This window comes from Uloborus diversus, chromosome 8 (assembly GCF_026930045.1).
Source record: "Uloborus diversus isolate 005 chromosome 8, Udiv.v.3.1, whole genome shotgun sequence".
In the NCBI taxonomy this organism is placed as follows: domain Eukaryota; kingdom Metazoa; phylum Arthropoda; class Arachnida; order Araneae; family Uloboridae; genus Uloborus; species Uloborus diversus.
In genome coordinates this window covers 13,435,762-13,457,407 of record NC_072738.1, presented here as the reverse complement: position 1 = coordinate 13,457,407, position 21,646 = coordinate 13,435,762, and the positions used below count along the sequence as shown (strand labels likewise).

At 34.3% G+C, this 21,646-nt stretch overlaps 1 protein-coding gene and 1 non-coding gene across 2 annotated transcripts in view; one reads left to right on the top strand and one right to left on the bottom strand.

The window, feature by feature from the left end:
• LOC129227701 (midasin-like) overlaps positions 1–21,646 on the top strand; it is a 285,381-nt gene that overhangs the window by 141,932 nt on the left and 121,803 nt on the right. The window lies entirely within an intron of this gene.
• Positions 13,050–13,122, bottom strand: Trnaa-agc (transfer RNA alanine (anticodon AGC)). Its single transcript has one exon. It is a non-coding gene; the product is annotated as a tRNA-Ala (tRNA).

Here is a 21,646-nt window from a genome sequence, read left to right as displayed (position 1 = left end):
CTTCCAAAGTTTTAAAAATCATATGTCCTATTCTTTTTTCATTCTGTTATAAATTTCTTTGTAAAGATTAGCTTAATTATTCAGCAACCAATCGCTTATTCGCAAACTTTTGAATGCAAAAAAGTTCAAAATAGCTGCAGTAATCAATCAGTTGACAGGAGGAGTTTTAGCAATTTATCAGCTCCAGCAAAGTCCTAAAGATGTCATTAACTTTAAGCCCTAATTTATGAGGGTATCGGTGTTTCTAGAAACATATGGTCTATAAAAGTCAGGAAGCAATACGTTTTACTTCGCAGCCAGAAGAAAAAAAAAGGTGATTAATGTGTTGCCATTTGGAGGTACAAAATCTCTCCTTCATTTGACTTGAAACTGACTCCCTCATCATGTTGCTTCCTTAGCATCAGTTGTTTGAATAGCCAATCTTTTGAAAACGCCCATGCAAGTTTTGTCAAAAAGATCTGTAGTAGTATAACAAGCCAACAAGAAATATAAATAAATACCTTCTTAGTGAAAGTAAGTTAAATAGCCGTATTTATGCAGTTTTTTTGCAAATTTGTGCTTTTGTAGCGTTGTTTAATTTTCTTTTACTTTTCAACACCGAGGTTGTGAAATATGAGATTTTCTGCAAGTTTTCAAGCTTAGTTCGTTAAGCATGAGTAAGGTAATCATTTATTTTTTTCCTCTTCTAGACCAGCGTTTATCTACCTTTTTTCGCTGGCGGACCGACAAAAGCTTTTGAAACAAAATTCGAGAACCGTTAAAAACTTGTGAAAACGTTTTGCCACCAGTACGTGTTTTGTTTTTACAAAGTAATGGGGTGGTTTCCTTCAGTCAAAAGTACTACTTTTAGTCATTGAAATGGATAGAATGAGCAAAAAAAAATTACATGGACCCAGAAAATACAGTCGGACCTCTATATATCGAAGTAGCAAATTGCCGGAAAAAAATTCGATAAATAGAAATTTCGATATATAGAAACAATCTTATTTTATCATAAAAATCTCTTAAAACATTAAAATCAAAGCTAATTTTCGTGCATGAAACCCAATTTCTAATTTATACGAGCATCGGATTAAACGAAAGTTAATAACTGAAAAATTAACAGAGATTACACATATTTTGTGCTTTCATACATCTTCATTCTTCGGCAGTTCAACTTGATTCGCAACATGAGGGGATTTTCATTTTGACAATGTAATCGAGAGAAAAGTAAAAAATCAATCTACATAACTTGAATGATTTTTACTGAAGCTAAAAAGACTAGGAATGATAATCAACAGACAAAAAGGATAACTTGAAACTGATTTTACAGTGCTACAGGTTACAACTAAGATTTGAAATGAACTTGAGGGAATATAAGAACTCCGGAAGAGAACAACGACCTATCACCCCTCAAACCCAGATTTCTTATGAGTTTCTTAGCAACTTTTAGTAAACATAATTTTCTCCCATAACCTTCATTCTTCATGAGACAACAGTCTAAAGTGGAAAAAAAAATCTACGAATGTCTCGAAAAAAATTTCGATACATAGAGATTTTTTCGATAATGTTTATTACATAGAAACAATTTTTCTATGTAATAAACATTGAAATTTGCTGGGATTTCGATATATAGAAAATTTCGATATGTGGAAGTTCGATATATGGAGGCTCGACTGTACTTTGATTTTCCCAACAGTTTTTTTTTTTAATTAATTTTTTAAAATGTCCGATTTTTCAAACAAGGCGTGGTCTTTATGACGTCACAAATAATGCAATTCGGCAAATCTTTCTACTACGTTTCCACTTTATGATAATCAAGCAGCGAATTAAAATTGCGCTCTACGCTTACTATCAACCATATCGTTGCCAATACACGTGAGTAAAGATGCGGATTAAATATTTTGTTCTGTGAATGACAACATTGAATGGCATTTCATCATTTGTGATGTCACACGACAGAAGTGTAAACAATGAAAGCGCTCCGATTTAAATAATTTTTAAAAACTTAAATAAATTATTTAAAAATGATCAGATCCTATGTTTTTAAGCATGCTCTTTCAGAAAAAAATACTTTTAAAATTTTGGAAACGACCCCATTGTAAATAAATAAAACTTTTCTTGAACAACTCATTTTTTTAACTGTAAATTAAGTGATCATGAGTTAAATAAACATTATTGAAAAATCGGAGAATTGGGAAAATTAATGAAAAAAATGTCGTATAGCATATTCTTATATATTACTGTTATTTTTCATTTATTTATTCGCTTATTCATTTATTTTGGGTGCAAAAAATATCTTTAACGTGAAAGAGCGAAAATCTTCGAGGACCGGTCATTTTTTTCTGCGAACCGCTGCCAGCAGGGGCGTGCACGAAGGGGGGGGGGGGAGGGACACCTGTTGTGTTGGCTCGGGCTCGAGTCTGAAGGGGGACCGAGATTTTTTAAATGAGGGGTGAGAAAAATGTAGGAACGTAGGGGGAAACAGTAGGGAGGGGGAAGGCCCGTAAAAGTCGTTTGTGGCTAGCCCCAAAATTTCTGTGCACGCCCCTGGCTGCCTGACCACCGGTTCTGAATATCTGGCTTAGACAGAACATTTAAGGGGACGTATGGTAACCTTAAACATGAACCAGATTAAAGACTTAATTGAAACATTTTTGTTACAGATTCTAAATATTTAATGTTTTAGTTTATGATTTTCTCTCTCTATCTACACAATCTTTGTTTTAAATGAGCTTAGTCACCGTTTTTTTCAACAGCGTTCTTGAATCACTTCTATCGGATAAAAAGGTTCGATCTATCGCAAATCGAAAGTAATTTTCCCCAAGGTTAAAAATCAACCCAAAGCGCATCTGCGACTCCTATCGTCAAATGAAAATGCAAAAACAAATTTGATTAACGCGGCGACACCTTCTGCTTAAGTGGTCTTCTCTCAAGGGTGGGGGGAGGGAAATCGTTTTCTCTTCACCGAATTTCTCTTTCCATTATTGAATGCTCTTCAAGCGGGTCCGATGGTCTGTGCCTAATTAAATTCTGTAAATTTGATATCACAGCGTTAAATCATTTGTTTCCCTTTTCCCGACTAATTAGCTCCGTTTTCAAAAATAATGAAAGTTTAAAACTTCTTTATTGTCTTGTCCTTTCTTGTGGAACGATACGATGTTTCAGCAGACGACATTTATTTCGTCGTTAAGTCATTTCGATGCTAATTATTCTGGCTCTTACTGAGAATTTATTTGTTTGCCTGGGTGTAACAAGTTTCGTGGGGGTTCGTTTTTAAAAAATAAATCTATATAAATAAAACAAAGAATATATTTACATATATGTGTGTATACATATATGTATGTTCCCTATCGACAGTTTTCGTCCGATCTGGATCAAATTCGGCAGGGTAGAACCATGGCCTCAAAAAGTTAAGGTACAACATGTTTTTTGAAGCTCACCATGTAAAAAAGTTGCAGTAACAATCAAATGCATAGGTTGCATGAATGATAATAACAAACTTGAAAACCATTTATGAAAAAACGATAGCTACCAATTTTATTTTACAGTAAATAACATATCTTTATGAGTGAGAGAAAAATATGCAAATATCAAGCTTTCGTACTTTTGTGTTTAAGTTGTGTTGATTTTCAACTGTTGTTGGCAGTTTCGGTGACAATAGTCAATAGAGTTTAGAAAATGTCTCAGAGACGTCGTTTACCGGATTCGTTAAGGCGGCAGACAGTTGGATGGATGGAAATGGGATTGTCGCAGGCTGATGCTGCTAGATGCCTCAATGTGTCTCGTAGTGTTGTTCAGCGACTTTGGAATCAATACCAATCCGAAGGTTCTGTGTCCAGAAGACTTGTTCCAGGCCGACCACGAGCTACAACACCTGCAGAAGACCGTTTTCTAGTTCTTTGGGTCCGAAGGAGAAGAACAACTAACGTGACGCAGCTCGTTGCAGACCCTTTTGTAGCATCAGGAAGAAGATTCTCTGCTACTACGGTGTGAAATCGTCTTCACAATGCAGGTCTCTATGCAAGACGACCAGTTGTGTGTTTTTCCTCAACGGGACGCATCGAAAGATCCGCTAATGCTGGGCAAGAGAACATGTTTCTTGGGCCCAGCAGCAATGGGCTACTGCGCTGTTCACAGACGAGTCCAGATTTACATTGAGAGTGATTCAGGGCATCTACTGATCTGGAGGGAACAGCGCACTACATACCATCAATCCAACACTGTTGAAAGACACAGTTGAAGTGTGAGGGATGAAGAGTGAAGGGATGAAGTGTGAGGGATGAAGAAGGATTGAAGTGAGAGGTGGTGGAATCGTGGTTTGGGCAGGGTCACACTGACCTGCATGTGTTCTATGGAGGAACTGTGACTGGTCTGAGATATCGGAATGAGGTCCTTGATCCATATGTCCGCCAATATGCTGGTGCTGTTAGTAATGACTTCATTCTGATGGATGGTAATGCAGGACTTCACCGAGCTTGGATTTTGAGGAGTATATTGAGGGTCACGGTTTGGAACGAACTGAATGGCCAGCTCGATCTCTGGACCTGAATCCGATAGAATGTCTTTGGGACTATCTTGCCAGACTGGTTGCTGCTTTAAATCCTCCACCAAGGTCGTTACATGAGCTGGAACAAGGCTTTTATTCAGTGTCTGGTCTTCGCTTCCTATTCCAGAGTTCGAAAACTTAATAAGCAACATAGAAAATCGATGACACCAATGCATTTAAGTTAGGGGGGGGGACACATTCCTTATTAGAAGCCATTTGTGCATTGTTTTTATGACATTTTACAACATAACACTGTGATGATCTGTTTTCTTCAAGAATGGACTTTTTCGAAAAGATTCTTTTCTTTTTTTTTTGCTATAAATCATTTTTGCAATACACATGTACAAATTTCTATGACGCATTCGATAAAAAAACTATTCAATGCACATATCCTCCACATTTTTTGTTTCTACATTCATTCATTTGCAAATTAGACGCAAAAAACAGGTTGTACCTTATATTTTTGAGGCCAATGTACTTGGGCACCCGAGAAGGAACGGAACGTCGGGGGCTTTTCGAACGCCAAAAAGAACCGAACCGTTCGAATTTTAATTTTAGGGCCCAAAAATGGCATTAAATGACTCTTTTTTTCCGAAATAATTACCCGATCAGTTCGATTTTAACGCCATTCGAAAACCCGCGAAAAATACCCATATACTTCATTCACTTCTTTCGAATTTAAAAAAGAAAATTAAAATCACCACGAAAAACTTTAAAAGCACTTTTAAACCTATTGGAACCTCATGATTTTGACTGGATATTTTACAGTATTTTCTCTCTCTCTCTCTCTTTAATTGAAACCCGATTGTTGAACATGCGTCACTTGACATAACTTTTATTTTCGTGGCAGACCGTGCAAAGCCGGGCAATGCAGCTAGTAAATAAATAAAAAGAAGAATATTTTATTAATTGAGGGAAAAAGCAGCAGTTGAAAAATAAAGTAAAGCAACAACATGTATGTTTTCAATGAGCGTTTCTAAATACTTTCTAAAAAAATGTGGAGAATGAAAAATATATACAGTCGTGCTCGTTTTTTATAGCGAAGCCGTATATAGCGAATTTATGATTATAACGGAATAGCTTGAATTCTCCTTCACATTTTTCTGTGTATAACGAAATTTTGATCCCTTTGACTTCACTATAAACCGGGTTCGACTGCGGTATCCCCCGCACAATTTAAGTGCATCTTTTTCCCTTATGCATCCGTTCTTCTCTAAGAAAATTGTACAAAGTGATAATGCCTGATGATTTGTGAAATTGATAAATTACTTTTAAATTTAAAAAAAAAAACCGCCTTCAAAAAATACCCAGGAACTAAAAAGCAAAAAATAACTGATTACACTTACATTCTATTTCCTACCCAAACATAGAAATGAAATTTATTTTACAATTCCAGTACAAAAATCAACTAAACTAAACTAAACACCGAATTATAAAATAAACACTGATTTAAATTACTGTACGATGAATTATTTTAAATACCTAACTAATTATATACGATCTCTTAATTTTTAATAACCTTTTGAAGTCGGGGCCTCCTATAAACAACTACATAACGTAACTGACAACCCATCGAATCCTGAATTAAACACTAATTTAACTATACGCGAGATTAGTTTTTAAAACTAAACCTACTCAGTTACGTTAGGTAGTAGTTTATAGGAGGCCCCGACTTCAAAAGGTTATTGAAAATTAAGAGATCGTATATAATTAGTTAGGTATTTAAAATAATTCATCGTATAATAATTTAAATCAGTGTTTATTTTATAATTCGGTGTTTAGTTTAGTTGATTTTTTTACTGGAATTGTAAAATAAATTTCATTTCTATGTTTGGGTAGGAAATAGAATGGAAGTGTAATCGGTTATTTTTTGCTTTTTAGTTCCTGAGTATTTTTTAAAGCCGTTTTTTTATTTAAAAGTAATTTATTTTTTGCTTTTTAGTGGTGTAAATAACACGGCGAGCGTCTCGGAGACTTCGGACGACTGTGAAGAAAGGCTTTTTCAAATGCGTAACTAATGTACAAAAAAAATTGTCTTCATCATTTGTTCAAATTTATCAAAGTTTGCTTTCCGAAAGCAAATGCACGAGTCACTAAAAAAAAAATCGCTTTAAGTTTAAATTTGTAAAATTGTAAATTTTTGAATTCTAATATTGTAAATTGTAATTTATGTTATGTTATATTTCACCGTTCGTTACAAAAATATTGGGCCCCCTCCAGGCTCGGGCCTGGGCCAACAGGTGTCCCTCCCCCCTCCCTGTGCACGCCCCTGGGTACAGGTGTCTTCGAGTATTTATGGATAATTGTACAAAGGAAAAACCAATCCGACGAGTTCAGAACCTCCGTCTTTTTTTGAAGCCTGCTAATTAATATAACCCTAATTTCAAATTGAACTGGTGGCATCGTGAAATAGTAAATCCAGAATATTGGTCAAACTTCAGAAATCATACACAGTTATAATGTATATTATTAAAGAATATAAATTAAATCGTGGGGGAGGGGTGTTCTGTATTCAATTCCTCTTCAATTGAACACTAAATATATTTAAAAATTGAAATATTAAATAAAGAACTTTATATTTTAGTGCCTAAATAAAGTTATTTATTAGTAAATAAAATATTAATGTAATTGATTCAACTATTAAAGTAGCAAAATATATTTTAATTTACTGCTTTGCTTCGCATTAATAAATACATTAATAACACCTATAATAAAAAATTACCATGCGGGCGCAGCGTTGAGAAAATTAATCATCCATGTGGCCGCGAAAAAATATTGTTCAAGAGAAAGCCAAAACCTTAGGTGTGAAAATACACCGATCTTGACCATGACGTATGAAATTTCTTGGATTTCTCCGAGATCCCTTATCAGATCCAGACCAAATTACAATGGGACCATAGTAGTGTTGGAATAATTCGAAAACACATATAAAAAGCCGCAATACGAAATCATAACCTCCTTTTTACTTCCTTTTACAAAAAAGGAAGTATTGTATTCGCGAAAATATTTTCACTCAAAAATCGCCCTTAATTTCCATTTTGCTCACCCCCAAATGAATGTTGAGTTTTTTTTCGATTCGACCACATGCGGAAAAGTGCCTAAGAATGTATAGACACGCGAAATATCCATTTTGACCATCACCGAGGTAATTACAACGACTTTTCTCGTGACGTCTGTATGTATGTGCGTATGTGTGTATGTGCGTATGTGCGTATGTATCTCGCATAACTCAAAAATGGTATGTCCTAGAAAGTTGAAATTTGGTACATAGACTCGTAGTGGGGTCTAGTTGTGCACCTCCTATTTTGGTTGCATTCGGGTGTTTCTAAAGGGGTCTTTTGCACCTTTTTGGGGGGAAATCATTGTTAATTTCGATGCAAACTCAAGTGGTGTTATAATTTGGCGGTCACTTGGCGATATATCGCCAGTCTTTTGGTTGCCAAGTTTTGTCGCCAACTTGGCGAAAAATTTGGCGATTTTTTTTTTTTTTTAAATCTGCTTTCAATGTGGCCATTGCTAGTGATATTTAAAGAGTTAGAGAGAGAATCCCATTAAAATTGCAATAATAGGGAAATAGCATTAAATTGGTGTAAAAGGAAGTCATGTGATGCACACATCAGCTCGTTTGAAGTTGGTTAATAAATAGGGTCAAATGGGGTAAAGCGGTCATGCATGAATTAAAACGAATCTTTGAATCGAAAATCTTTGAAATCAATGGTGGAATGAGTAAAAAATTTATTTTGATTTTAACAGTTAGGAATTAAGTTAAGAATTTTAAGATTTCAATCTCGCAATATTTTATTTAGTAAAAAGTCGTTTTGGATGCTAATGAAAGTTTAAAATCTGGACACCTGTTTAAACTTCTCTGTGAAATTTTGTTTGTTAGAATTTTTATCAGATTAGAACTGTGACTGTGAAAAGCGATAAACACTCCTTCCTTAGCAGTTAATCTGGACTCTTTTTATATTACTATACTAGCAGTACCCTCACGGCGATGCCCGTGCTAAGAATTTAAAGAAAGTTCGTTGAATAAAAAAAGTACGCGATCCCTTTTATCCCGTCTGGAGCGAATTTTCTTCAACTGAAATGCGTACACACATTTTCAAAAACCTATTGGAGTCTCTTTGAAATTTAAAACTATTCGCCGAAGCAGATAAAAAGATTAACATTAGCTTTAAAATTCAAAATAATCCTTCAACTGTATAGTTCATCGCTTAACGCGCCAAGCAACCACGCTACCGTAACCCTGCCCTTTAGCTACTGAAGTGGGTTTTTTTTCTGCAATTTGAAATGTTTCGCCAAGTAAACAATACTCTAATAAAAACGTTATAAAGAACGATCACAATTGAATAATGCGACAAATGAAATTAATTTCTTAAATAAGTAACTATCTCCAACTATAAGAACAAAAACAAACATTGTAGAAATAAGAAAAACAAAAGCCAATAGAAAAATCCTACAAAATCAAATTATGTACCTGAATATTGAAAAAAAAAAAAAAAAAAACGCATTCAAAAATAAATTCGCTGGCCACAACAGTCCCACAATTGCGTAGGTATCGACACTGACGGCCAACGCCCATCGAGTTAACTTACCCCGCCATCTATTAGGAATTCATAGAAGTAAACAATTAAGCATTTAATTTGCAATTACAAATATTTCGGGAACGCTGTCGAACGGGATAAAAAGTATCCTCTGTCCGTCTCCTGGTTCTAAGCTACCTCCCACCATGGGGCGCCCATATGCAAAGTTGCAAGGGGGGCTCAAATATTTTCCCCGTGGAAACTGATTTCAGGACAGATTAGAGTCATTAAAATTTGACATTTTTAATAACTTATTCATAAATGGCTGGAGAAGAAACGTTTTTACATTTTCGCAACGAAAAAAAGTTCTAAAAGCAAGAAAGTTCTAATTTCAAAGGGGGGGGAGGGCTCGAGCCCCCCGCCCCTTCTTGCTCCCTATATGGGCGCCCTTGCTCCCCACCAATTTTCAACCAAATCGGTTCAGCCTTCTTGAGTTATAAAATAGTGTAACTAACAGGACTTTATTTTATACACGAAGCGGTGAGTTGCAAAGGGATGTTAGTGGACGTTTTCAAGTTTTGAGAAAAACGCGTGTCAAGATCAAGTCCTAGGAAGGCTTTCATTGAAAAGTTTTTCTGAATCATGCTGTGTAGCAGCACCTACCAGGGCTACTAGTACTATATCTTACCCCAAGATAGATGCGAGGTTCACCTACCATTTGTGTAATGGTTTTCTCCAAATTTTTAATTTTTTACACTTGCATCACTTCGCTTCTCACTGCCTCATATATAGATTTTAGTACAACTTGAGTAAGATGGAGTAAAGTGATCATAGGTTACGCTTAATATACACCCTTCTTTTTTAAAGTTTATTATTAGTTACATACAGTAAAACCTGTCTACAACGATACTGTTGGGACTTTTAAAAAAAAAAATCGTAACAGACAGTAAAAAAAAAAATCGTAACAGACAGGTTATCGTTATAGACAATTTGATAATTCATGCTGACATTTTGCTGGGGAAAAAAAAATATTTTTATAGACAGGTCATCGTTATAGACAGTATCGTTATTCACAGGTTTCACTGTATTCATTTTAATAAATGTTAATAGTTTTTAGGGAAAGCAGGATTAAATACAATGAACTTAAATGCAACATAGATTGAAATTCATGGAAGATTGTATTTATGTAATGTTTGGCGTCTTTTCTGCAACTACAACAAAAATTTATGTCCCAAAAAGTCCCTATTAAATATTAATTAAAAAATAGAAACTAATACTAAAAAGGCTTCGTACACACTGAAAAAAAAAGGAAAAAAAGAAAAAACTTTTTTTTTTTTTTTTTTTGCAACATGTAATTTAAGTAATTTAGACGTTATGCAAAGGCCATATTCCTGAAAAGATTTTACCAAAATATAATAAGCCGAACATTCGATGTGTTACCCCGATGATATTTGCTAAAATCGAGGAGTCAAATATGATTAAAGTTCTTGGAGAGCGAAGTTTCGACCATAAGTTGACCATCACAAATTCGTAGCTTGTTTTAGTGAAGTAAGTTTCTTTTAAAGAATTGTTGCGTGTTTTTAATTATCATGGTTATTTGTAATGGTTTTACATGTAGTTCTAAACTTTACTCCACCTCGTCAGTGATATCTGTTCTTTATTATTTTTATGTAAAATAACAGCAAAAAATTAAGTTTAAGAAATTTGGGTATTTATTTTCCACCTAAGTTGAAAAACCTGGATTTTATGGCAAACTAAACCTAATGAACTGAAAAAATGTTTTGTATCGCCGACAAGTGTGACAAAGCTTTATAAATTTGTCTGTGATGAGCATATGCACGAACATGCACAAATACGAATTTTCTTTAATAAGTTTCGTGATTTTGGTATGTATTCATTATAATTTTTCAAACTCCTGTTGGTTTTTCTTTCGTTAATTTTTATTATTATATTATAATGAGGCACAATGGATAGAGAAACTAACAGTATTCAATTGTGTGTTTTGAGACTTAATTGATAAAACTTTTTTTATTACTGCAGTAAAACTTGTCAATAATGATGCTTGTGGAACCTTTAAAAAAATCGTTATTGGTAGTTATGCCTGGCCCTCAATATCAAATGCAATCTATTGAGTTTTTTTTTTTTTTTTAAGGACAAACTTAGTCAAAGTAATGTAAAGTTTATGTATCTAAAAGTGTAATAATAATGATTTAATAATGGGTAATTTAGCCATTTAAAAATTTTAATTTTAAGCTGTAATAATTATTAAAATTAAAAATTGAGAGCGTATAATATGTACTAGACAGAAACATTTCCGTTGCTACCCGTATTAGGAACACTTTTTTATGCAATGAAAGTTAAATCAACATCGCCATTAACTGGCGCCTTTTAGATATTTTCGTTCAGTGTGCTTTTTCTTACTGTATTTTCAATAATGTTCCTTTTTAAAAAAAAGTAGCTATGGTTGACAAATATTCCAAATTTTTCTTCAGAGTTGACTTTTTTTTTTCTTTCTTTCTTTATCAATTGGATGCCACTACAGTATAGCTTTTCCCCAATTATCCTGATTTTTTTTAGCATTCTGTTGCCATGTTTTCTTGGGGACTTAATTTTTAAGGTAGACAAAGCTGTGACAGTTAAACTATCGTTGGGGCAAACCCTAACCTAGCAGCAAAGTGAGGGCTACATAGATCCTAATCACAGCATTAAGAGGCTGCTAGGTTAGGTTTGCCGCAACTACTGATTCTGTTTTTTTTTTTTAAAGAGACATAAATTATTGTAATCTGCTGGTTGTTCTTATGGTTGTCGTGGGGTCGCCAGCTAGGCTGGCAATTTGTGGTGCGCCGCTTCACTTTTCCAACTGTACCGTAATTTGGTAGTGCATTAGAAGAGTAATTATCGCTATAGGTCGGGTGAAAATGCACTTGTTAAATGAAATTTTTGCTTGAAGATATCATTATATACTGTTGTTATTATTATAAACAATATTGTTATAGACATGTTTCACTGAAAATCTAAATTGGATTCGTGGTTTTCTTCAAAGTATTTTAAAGCATCAGTCTGAAGGACTCAGTAATGCACATAATTCGATTTTGTAACTTGACTCTGCTTTCACCTTTTTAGGGCTCTTTTTATTTCTTCCTAAATTAAATGTCTTAAGTATTTTCCACTTCCTGATTTAATTAACCTTCAAATGTATTGACGAAACCTAAATTAAATTAGAAACTTAAACAACAGTAGATTTCTTTTCTTTTGACATTATTTAAACAAACCCATTTTTCTTTGTTTTCGATTTCTTGGGAGGCAGAAGAGTTCTTTTGTTTTGATTATGATTTTGTTTGTTCATGTGAATAGAACTTTTAGAGGAAAAAAACATTCTTAGAGCTGGAAACAATGGAACGCTTGTGCTAATACGCAAATTGCGTTTTGCTTCAAACTTCTTTGTAAGAACAGCCGATTTTTATTTTGGAATGTTTTGTAGCAAGATAATTTCATTTTATTTTGTCAAAACGTATGCAAACGATCTTTTTTTTTTTTTTAAATTAGGAACTTTAAATGCTGAGGCTTTCGTTGGAGGAAATCGACATTAAAGTGCTATTTCATTTTCAGAATTTTAAAACTGCAAACTTTCAATAAGTTTTTAAAAGATTTTTACGCCAGTAAATTTAGTGCATAAGAAAACTTTACTTTTTCTCAACGAGGTAAATGTGTTAGTAGTCTGTTCTCATATAAAATGCTGCGAACTATTTTAGTACCCCAAGTGCAGTGAGCACATTTAAATAGTGCAATAACCAATATATATATTAATCAAGTTCTTGCTTATGATTCAATAAATTTTTCTAGAATGTAATATTCTGTATGAATTATCCCGGGTGTTTTTCCAAAACTTTATTATCCATCAGTAAGATTAATTTGACAAGGATAGCACTTCAAAATTCAGCTATGAAATTGTACTTTAATAAGATGTTATGTAGTGATGCAGTTTGAAATATAAAAAGTGGAGGCGCCGGGTATCGATCCCGGTACCTCTCGCATGCTAAGCGAGCGCTCTACCATCTGAGCTACGCCCCCTGCCACTGATCAATTCGATTGTGTAAACTAATTCCGCAGATGTAATAAAATTAGGTCGTTTTTCGCGCCTCAAGCTCAGGTGTGTCTACTCCAGTGATACGCGTAGAATGGAGTGATTACTTCTTTGAACGCTGGAAATCTAACTGAATATGTCCGCCATCTTTGTTCTCCCTCACTGGTATTCATTATGCATTTTTCATGGACAGGAACGACACGTTATGAGTTACGGCATTTGTTTGTTTTACCTTTTTCATCCGCCATTAGACAGTGGCTGCAACATCCCCCTATAGTTTATTGGAGTTGCAAATTATTTCGCCGACATTTTCCAATTTCATAAAATTAACTTAAATTCAGGAGTCTTATGAAATTCCTTTACACTTATTGATGTGCTTTTTGATAATATTCGATATTTTCGTTGCTTGTTTGTTCAAACATTGTTCCTCTATCGTTAGGGGGTCTTCATTGATTTTTGATAATCGATTCTGGTTTGAGTGCATAGCATATTTAGAGAAATTCTGTTAAATCTAAAGATATTTAACTTTATGTTGCGGGTACGGGAGGGACATTTAACCAATGTCCAAAATTCTCACTTCAACATTCTGAGAGACAGCACAAGGTTAAAACAAGAACGATATTTAGTAAAAACTGGTTAAACATTTTGTTAAAGTTACATGCGCTGGTCAAGAAAAACAAGCCCTGACCGCCACAACACGGGCAATTTTATGCATTGAAAACTCATCGTTGCCACAAAAAGTTAATGTATTAGAAAAAGGTTAACTTGCCTAAACAACATAAATAGTTCAACAAGAACACTAAACATCGAGAATAATATTTTACAGCTGAAATTCTCTAATTCCAGTTCCAACAAATACTGATCACAAGGTAAAGGGACCTGCTACTCGCAATTCCAATAAACTATAGGGGGCGCTGCTGCCACTGTCTAATGGCGGATGAAAAAGGTAAAACAAAAAAATGCCGAAACTTATAACTTGCTTTGACACTTTGTGAATGACAGTGACTTTTCATCGTGTTTGTAGGAAGCTTTATTTTTCTTCTGAAATTACATTACACCACAAACTGTCTGAAGCCTGTAATTTACCCAAAAGAAAACACGTGGATTGGAATGTTTTACCTTTTTCAGTATTGTGAATCACCGAAAGGTAGCGTATTCGAGCTCTGCAGTTGCGAATCCCAAATCTGGTTCCGATGATGATTCATTCTGTTCAATCAGTTCTAAAACTTTCAGTAATCACTTAAAAAAAAAAATCCGTGTTCTTTCAATAGTCATTATTTCTCAGGTTCTTGTGTCCACGACGTTGACGATTTTTTTTTTTTTTTAGTTTGAAGATTGCCCCCCCCCCCCCCCCCCCCCTCGTTTATCGTTCCGTCTTGAACTTATTTTCTTTGTTTATGTGACTGAAGGGCAACAGTTGCTAAAAGTTATCATGTCCATGCAGTTTTTTTTTTTTTTTTTTTTCAAAATATGTTGTTTCCATACGAAGTCTTGACTTGGTGTCTTATGTGATAATCTTTAATTTTGTGAATTTGTTGCCCTGCGCTTTTTTACTTACCTTCATTTGTTTTGTTCCAGTTTAAAAACAGTCAAACCATCATTCGAGAGACATTAAATATTCAGATTTCATGCCCGTGAATAAGAGCTATTGTTTCCGAGAAGCTATTTCCCAAAGCGCCTAAAGATAATATTACGGAAAATGTTAATTAAAATTTGCTGTTCGAAAATGTGTTACGATATGCAATCTTCATTTTAAGCAAGTTTGAATGAATGCGATTTGAAGACTTATTAAATACAACTAAATGAATTATTTATGAGATTACATTCATTATAATATTGATGCATTATTCATTGTATTCTGCATTATTTATTCTACTTTTAAACAGCTAAACTCTCACGCTATTCCTGAGCGAATTTTAAATATTTTTAACATTATTTTTGGTATCTCTTTGTTTTTAAAAATAAGATTAGAAATTTTTATTTCAATGAAATAAAGAACGAACCCGAGTTTGTTAAAAATTTGTTTTCTCTTAATAATAATATTATCAATTTTTTAATTATAGTGACAATAATAACACTTTCGAGCTTTAGGGTTAATTGGGATAATGGATTATCAGAATTTCATAATCTCTCAACTTTAGATTGTTCCCTTTCTTTTCTTTAAATCAAATTTCGAAATTGAAAAAAAAAAAAAAAATTAAGTTTTAATATCTGTTTCAGTACTATAAGATACACAGCTTTAATGTTCAAAAAATAATAATTTAGAGTTTGTACCAGTGTTTGAATATGGAAAACCTAGTTCAGAACTCAGCTGTAAATTCAGTTTAATTTGAGGGGCGGCAAATCATGTGATTTAAATGTCTTCGGAAAATATTAATACATGTTTGAGTGCAACAAGATGCGTTACTTTAATCTTAAAAAACATAGTTTAAAGTGTGTGCCAGTGCTTAGATATTTAAAACCCAGTTTGGAATTTAACTAGAAACTCTCTTTAATTTTAAGGGCGGCAAATTACTTGATTTATTTATCTACTAACTGCGTTGCCAGGCTTTACACGGTCTACCTAAAAAATAAAAGTTGTCATGTGACGCGTGTTCAACAATTGGCCTTAAATAATAGAAGATAAAATATACTCTAAAATTTTCCGTCAAAAGAAAAGGTTCTTAAATTTTGTTAATGGTAAATCTTTAAATCCTGAATAAATTAAAAGCAACCCTCCATTAATGCAACTAAGACCTTTGATTATCTTCTGCTGACAGTACAAAAAAAGGGCCAAAAATATGCAAAAGGGGAATTTTTCACCTCAAAGCGAAAGCAAGAATTTTATTTGTTCAGTCTAGAAAAAAAATGGCAACAAATCGAAAATGATTTTATTCACGTTAATTTAAACTGAGTTCATTGGCAAACAATAAATTTCTGATTTGATATGTATGTTCTATTAGGCTTAAAAAACTTATAACTTTTTGGCCCGGTGATTTTTTTTTTTTTTAATTCGAAGGAAGTAAATCAGCTTGATGGGTATTTTTCGTGGGCTCTTTCTAATGAGACCTAAATTAAGAAAATCGGATAATTATTTCAAATAGAAAGAGCCATTTATTTCCATTTTATCTCACAAAATGTTTGTGAGATTCTGGTAAACACTTTTTCATATACATTTTTACGATTAAAAGTGTTACTTTTTACTTATGATTGTAGAAAAAAGTATCAGCAATGTTTTATAGTTTCCATCAAGCACTTTTAATAAAATGTATCTGAAAAATATAATATGAAACATTTCATTGAAACAAATTTCAGGCGTACTGGTTCTTCGCCCGCCTTCATTCCCCTTTCTCAGCAGGGCCTGATTACCGCACAGGCCTGGGCCTGGGGCCCTTCTTCCTAAGGGGCCCCAAATTCTCTCTGATATCACCAAAAGGACGATGAAAATTGAATTTTTAGTACTACAATTTCGAAAAAATTAGGCGGAAGGAATCTCGGAACCTCTTCCGGTACCATCATTGAACAACGCTCTCTAGGACATCAATTTCGATAAGTTTCCAGTAGAGAGCCCTGGTATCTCCTTTTTAACTGACATCACTGAAGATTGTCTACAATTGCGTTTTTGGAACTTCAATTTCGGCATGTGCTGAGGGAGATATAAACCAAATTGAAAAATCAATCAAGTACAATCTCTGAGTCATATCATTTGCCCTATTGGCCACAAATATTTTAAGTAATCGCGTTTTAAAGACATCAATTCCGAAAAATTTCCAGGGAGGGTTCTCAAACCTTTTCTCCCTTTAACATTACCAAAGATCGTCTAAAACTCCGCGTCTAGAACTAGAATTTCAAAAAAAAAAAAAAAAATTCCCGGGGAAAACCCCCGCGTAGCCCTCTATTTATACGTGCTCCGTCTTCGAATACTGACTGACCCCTTTTCAAAATCAGAAGTTTTATCACCTCATTCTCTCCATAGACAGTGTATACATTAGAGATGATTGAAAAAAATTCTGGGAAAGAGAGAGAGAGAGAGAGATGGAATGATTGACGTCCATTTCAAATGAGAGAATCTTGTTAAGTGCCCCCCCCCCCCTCTAAAGTTATTTTCTGATTGCACCATTGCTTCTGCCACTTGGATCCCAGACACTTCCCACTATGAGCCCCGCCAGGTCCCACTTGTTTTACAAAATCCTACGCCACTAATTGCGACTTGTTTAGAGATCCCAAACCCTTCCCGCCATTGTTTTAAAAAATGTTAGGTTTTTATTTATTTAGTTTTAAATTACAAATGTGTGTGTGTGTGGGAGAAAAGCAACAGTTTCAAGTTAAAGGATTACTTTTAATGTACCAGTCTATCTGGAGTATTTGGTCCCAGAAAACAGTGTTGGCAAGTCTATTTAAAGGGGACTGATGTTTCTGGTCTGTTGCCTTAAAATTTCTAAATCGAGCCTTGCAAGTAGAAGAATGTAGGGCAAAGTGAAATAGTTAAGTTGACTGAGCTTTTTCAAAATGAACGAATTGGAAATGAATTTTGAAATAACTGTAAACGATGAAAGAATTGTATTTTACAATAAAACTTGTATCGAAACATTTTTTGTTTTTATCTTTAAATTTTTGCCTTCAAAAAAAAGAGAATTTTCGCTCTTTTTAACGAAAACTTAATCATTTTATAGTTACAAAAATAATTTTTGAGTTGCTACAGTATGAGTATCATTTTTTGAAAATTGCCTGTACTTTCATGTGCTTTTAATCTTCGGCGTGTTTTTTTTTTGACTAGAATAGACTGCATCTGCTACTACATAGTAAAACATTACCAGATAGGAATCGTGCCTAATATTTTTTTACTCCTTTTTATTTCGTTTCATTTTGTTTATATTGTTTTTAAACTAATCTCGCACAAAATACTTTCACGTTTTCGTAATGTGAACAAAATTGAACAAAATTACATGCTATTAAAATACTGCGACGCAATGATAAAAAATAAATTTTAATATCCCGTGTTTACAAATAAAATTCTTGTAATTGATTTTAGTTCACATTCTGAAGCTTTCCCCGGCAACAAAAGATTTTCAATTTCCCCTCTTGATTCTTTCGTGCCTAAATATTTATTTTCTGCAGCAGACGGACGATCGATAAAGAAAATGATATATTGTTTGAATTTTAATAAAGATTTTAATGTGCATAAGGTAGGACTGCCGCTGGCAATTAGAAATACTAAAACTACTATTTTGAGGAAGGTGATTATGGCAGTACTTGTTTCTTTAGTGTTCATTTAAAAGAGCTAGAGAGAAAAAAAAGTCTATGTAAAGGATTTTTCTTCTCACTGGGCGTTCATTCTTGGGCGCACCGAACTAAAATATTTGGGATGGCAAAAAATTCTCAATTTCACGAATGGAACTTCAAATTCCGCCGAATGATAAAATAAGGAATTTTTTGGAAGGTCACAGAGACCTCCCATCCGGCTGCCCCTGTGTCCCATTTACGTACCACGCAGCTAAGAAATGTCTATCGAAGTGGCATTGGCATTTCATTTTTATGACCCAAATGGTATTTTTAAAAAAATGGAAAACTATTTTAGAAACAGAAACTGTTTTCTACATCTGTCAAGGTGGCAAATATTTTGGAGACTATTTTTCATAGTACAAGCTACTAAAAGCAACTATTGTAGAAGAGCTCAGTGGGGTACGGTTATTGGTTATACACACGTACGTGAAAAATATATTTCTGAGCTGTATTTCTAAACTTATTTATTTGGCATTAGTAGAAGATTGCGATTTTCGCTCAAAGGTGATTCATTTATCATTACACTCGGTGGCAGATAAAGTAACACAATCTAAACTCGTCCACAAATGATGTCACGTTTTGAAGTGAGAGGGGGGAGGATCTTGAAATTGTAACAAGGGAGTGGGAAGTCAGCAAAAAGCGTGGTATCCCGCTTTTTTTTTTTTGTGAAACAATATGTTTATGTAATGGGCGAAGGCCGTGACTTGTGACAAGGGAGGGGGGTAAGGTGAGGTGTGACACTATGTGACAGAGGGTGGGGCAGCCAATATGATTAAAAATAGTATGACATCATTTGTAGATAACCCATAACTAGAGCCCCTATAACTGGAGAGGCCGACGCATCCGCCATATTGGAGCAAGCGTACAACAGGGAAAGCTACCTTTATTGGCAATCATTCGCCAAACGGGGAATTGGAGAGTCAGAGAGCGAGGGTGAACATTGGCGAAATTTTGAAAATAGTTGGCGTCGTTTCTAGGCTGCTAGTCACTTCGCGGGCTATTAATTATCCATTTCTTTTTTTTTTTTTTTTTTCTGCATCTGCTGGAAATCTAAAGAGCTGAAATCCTTTTTTGGAACTGTTTGCACAATTTACAGCCGAACAACCACCCATTTGACTCAATTTAGCACATGCTAGAGAAATGTGAACATCAGCAGCAATGCTATCGCTACGAAGCACTGGATCAAGTTTGCTCCAAAATGGCGGATGCGTCGGCTCCCTCCACTATAGGGGCCTTACCCATAACAAGTTCTGAAAGATTTGTAGTGATGCTTAAGAAGTTTTATTTTACCCAGAACCACTAGAGGCGCCATAATGGGTTTCCCTTACCCTGCAAATTTTGCTGACGTGTCGGCAAATTTGGAGGCAAAGGGCAACATTGATATTCTTTTTAATTTTTTAAGCTGTTTTTTAAGAATGTCGTGTTTTTTCATTCCGTAAAATTTAAATTACGTTCGGTAAATCGAGAATCCCCCCCCCCTTTCCAAAATTTGTAGTTCGTGGCGTTCCTGAGAATCATCTCTGTCAAATCATGCCCTATGCAGGGGCGGATACAGACAGACTACTGTTTTAGGGGGGGGGGTGGCATACTGAGGAATGATCCCTCTCCCCTACGAACGGACCTACGGTTTTTGGGTGTGAAAAATTTCTGAAACTGCTTCGGTGTCAATAAAAGCACTAAATCGGCCAGGAGTAAAGCACTTAATGAGGCGCGAACGTTGTAATTAATTTCATAAGCAACAATGAAAAGATGTAGTACAGTAACCGCCGCTAAAAAAATCACTGGATTAGAAAATTTAACCGCTTTTTAGAATCAAATCTGGAAGAACAGAATCATTACAAATGTCATAGTATGTACTTATCCACAGACGATGGTAATGTTGGTTGTTACAACTTTCTAGCGATGTCGAATCTTTACTTTCAAATTCCATTAATCAAACACGAAAATATTTAAACCCGTGTGTAAGTTTAAAAATAAAAGAAAAAATGCACCTCATGTTTCGTTAGAACGTCAGCTGTATTTTGAGACAAATACAATAAAAATGTAATAATTCATTTTTTATAGTTAGTGAAAACTGTAAAATATTTTGTTTTTAAGCCCGTACGTGTACCGGTTTATAAAATCAGCCGCTTTTTATATCAAATTATCTTGGAGCTAATGTGATTTTTAATAAGCGACAGACACTGTATTTCAAATATTTACTTTTAAAATTTCATCATGAATTAAAAATATTACAACAATTTTTTTTTTCATTAATTGTTTGAACACAATATATGCAACGGTTGGGGGGGCATGACCCCCTTGACCGTCCCCCCTGAATCCGCCCTGGCTGTATAAATTGTCCTAAATCAAAACGTGCCATCCAAATAACAGGATAAATTATCGCTAGTATAACCATCTGTGACGCTAAAAATAGCATCTTATTATACTGAAAAGAATTCAAGCATACGTAAATGTTCAATATATTTTACTCTCGCTTCCTTTCCAAGTTTTTCCCAAGCAGCGTTGAATTTGGTTACGAGCGCAAAACGTTATCTCTCCAAAACTCCAAAGTTTGTTTTTAAGAATGTTTTAATTCCTTTTTCCTTCACAGAGGCGTGCGTTTGAAATATTAATTTCGCGGAAAAGCAATACTTTAATGGAATGCATGGTATGGCGCGTGTACATCGCTTTGCCAAACTTCGAAAATCGATTGCGGTTGGCAAGAACTTAAAACTTCTTAGAGGCAACTTTTGAAAAAAATATGTTTGGGAATTTTTTGACTTGAATTGTAGTTTTGATATCTCACTGGAAATATGGGAGGTATTTTTTGGAGTTTTATTCTTCTGCGAACTATTAGAAAAGCTTGTTGAAAGTTGTTTACTTGGTAATTGTTGCAGATTGGAAAATGGAAGGATTTCGGTGTTCATCGGTTATTGTTGCAGATTAAAAAGTGAAATTTTTCGATCTTGGTGTTTTGCGCACATTTTTTTTTTTTTTTTCATTTTAATTGGTTAATGTTTCAGATAATTTTAAAAAATAATAAAAGGTTATTTTTTGGGGTTAGGAATGGTCGGGGAAAAAATAAAACAATTTGGGAAAAAATTGATTCCCCCCCCCCCCCTGCCGAAAGGGTTTATTTTCAATTGGTAAAATTGAAAGCATTAACTTTGTGCTAATTACAAGCTGTAAAGACTTAAAAATGACTTTTGAAACTTCAGTTATTTATTAATTTACTTTATACATGTAGGTAAAATTAAAATCGACATT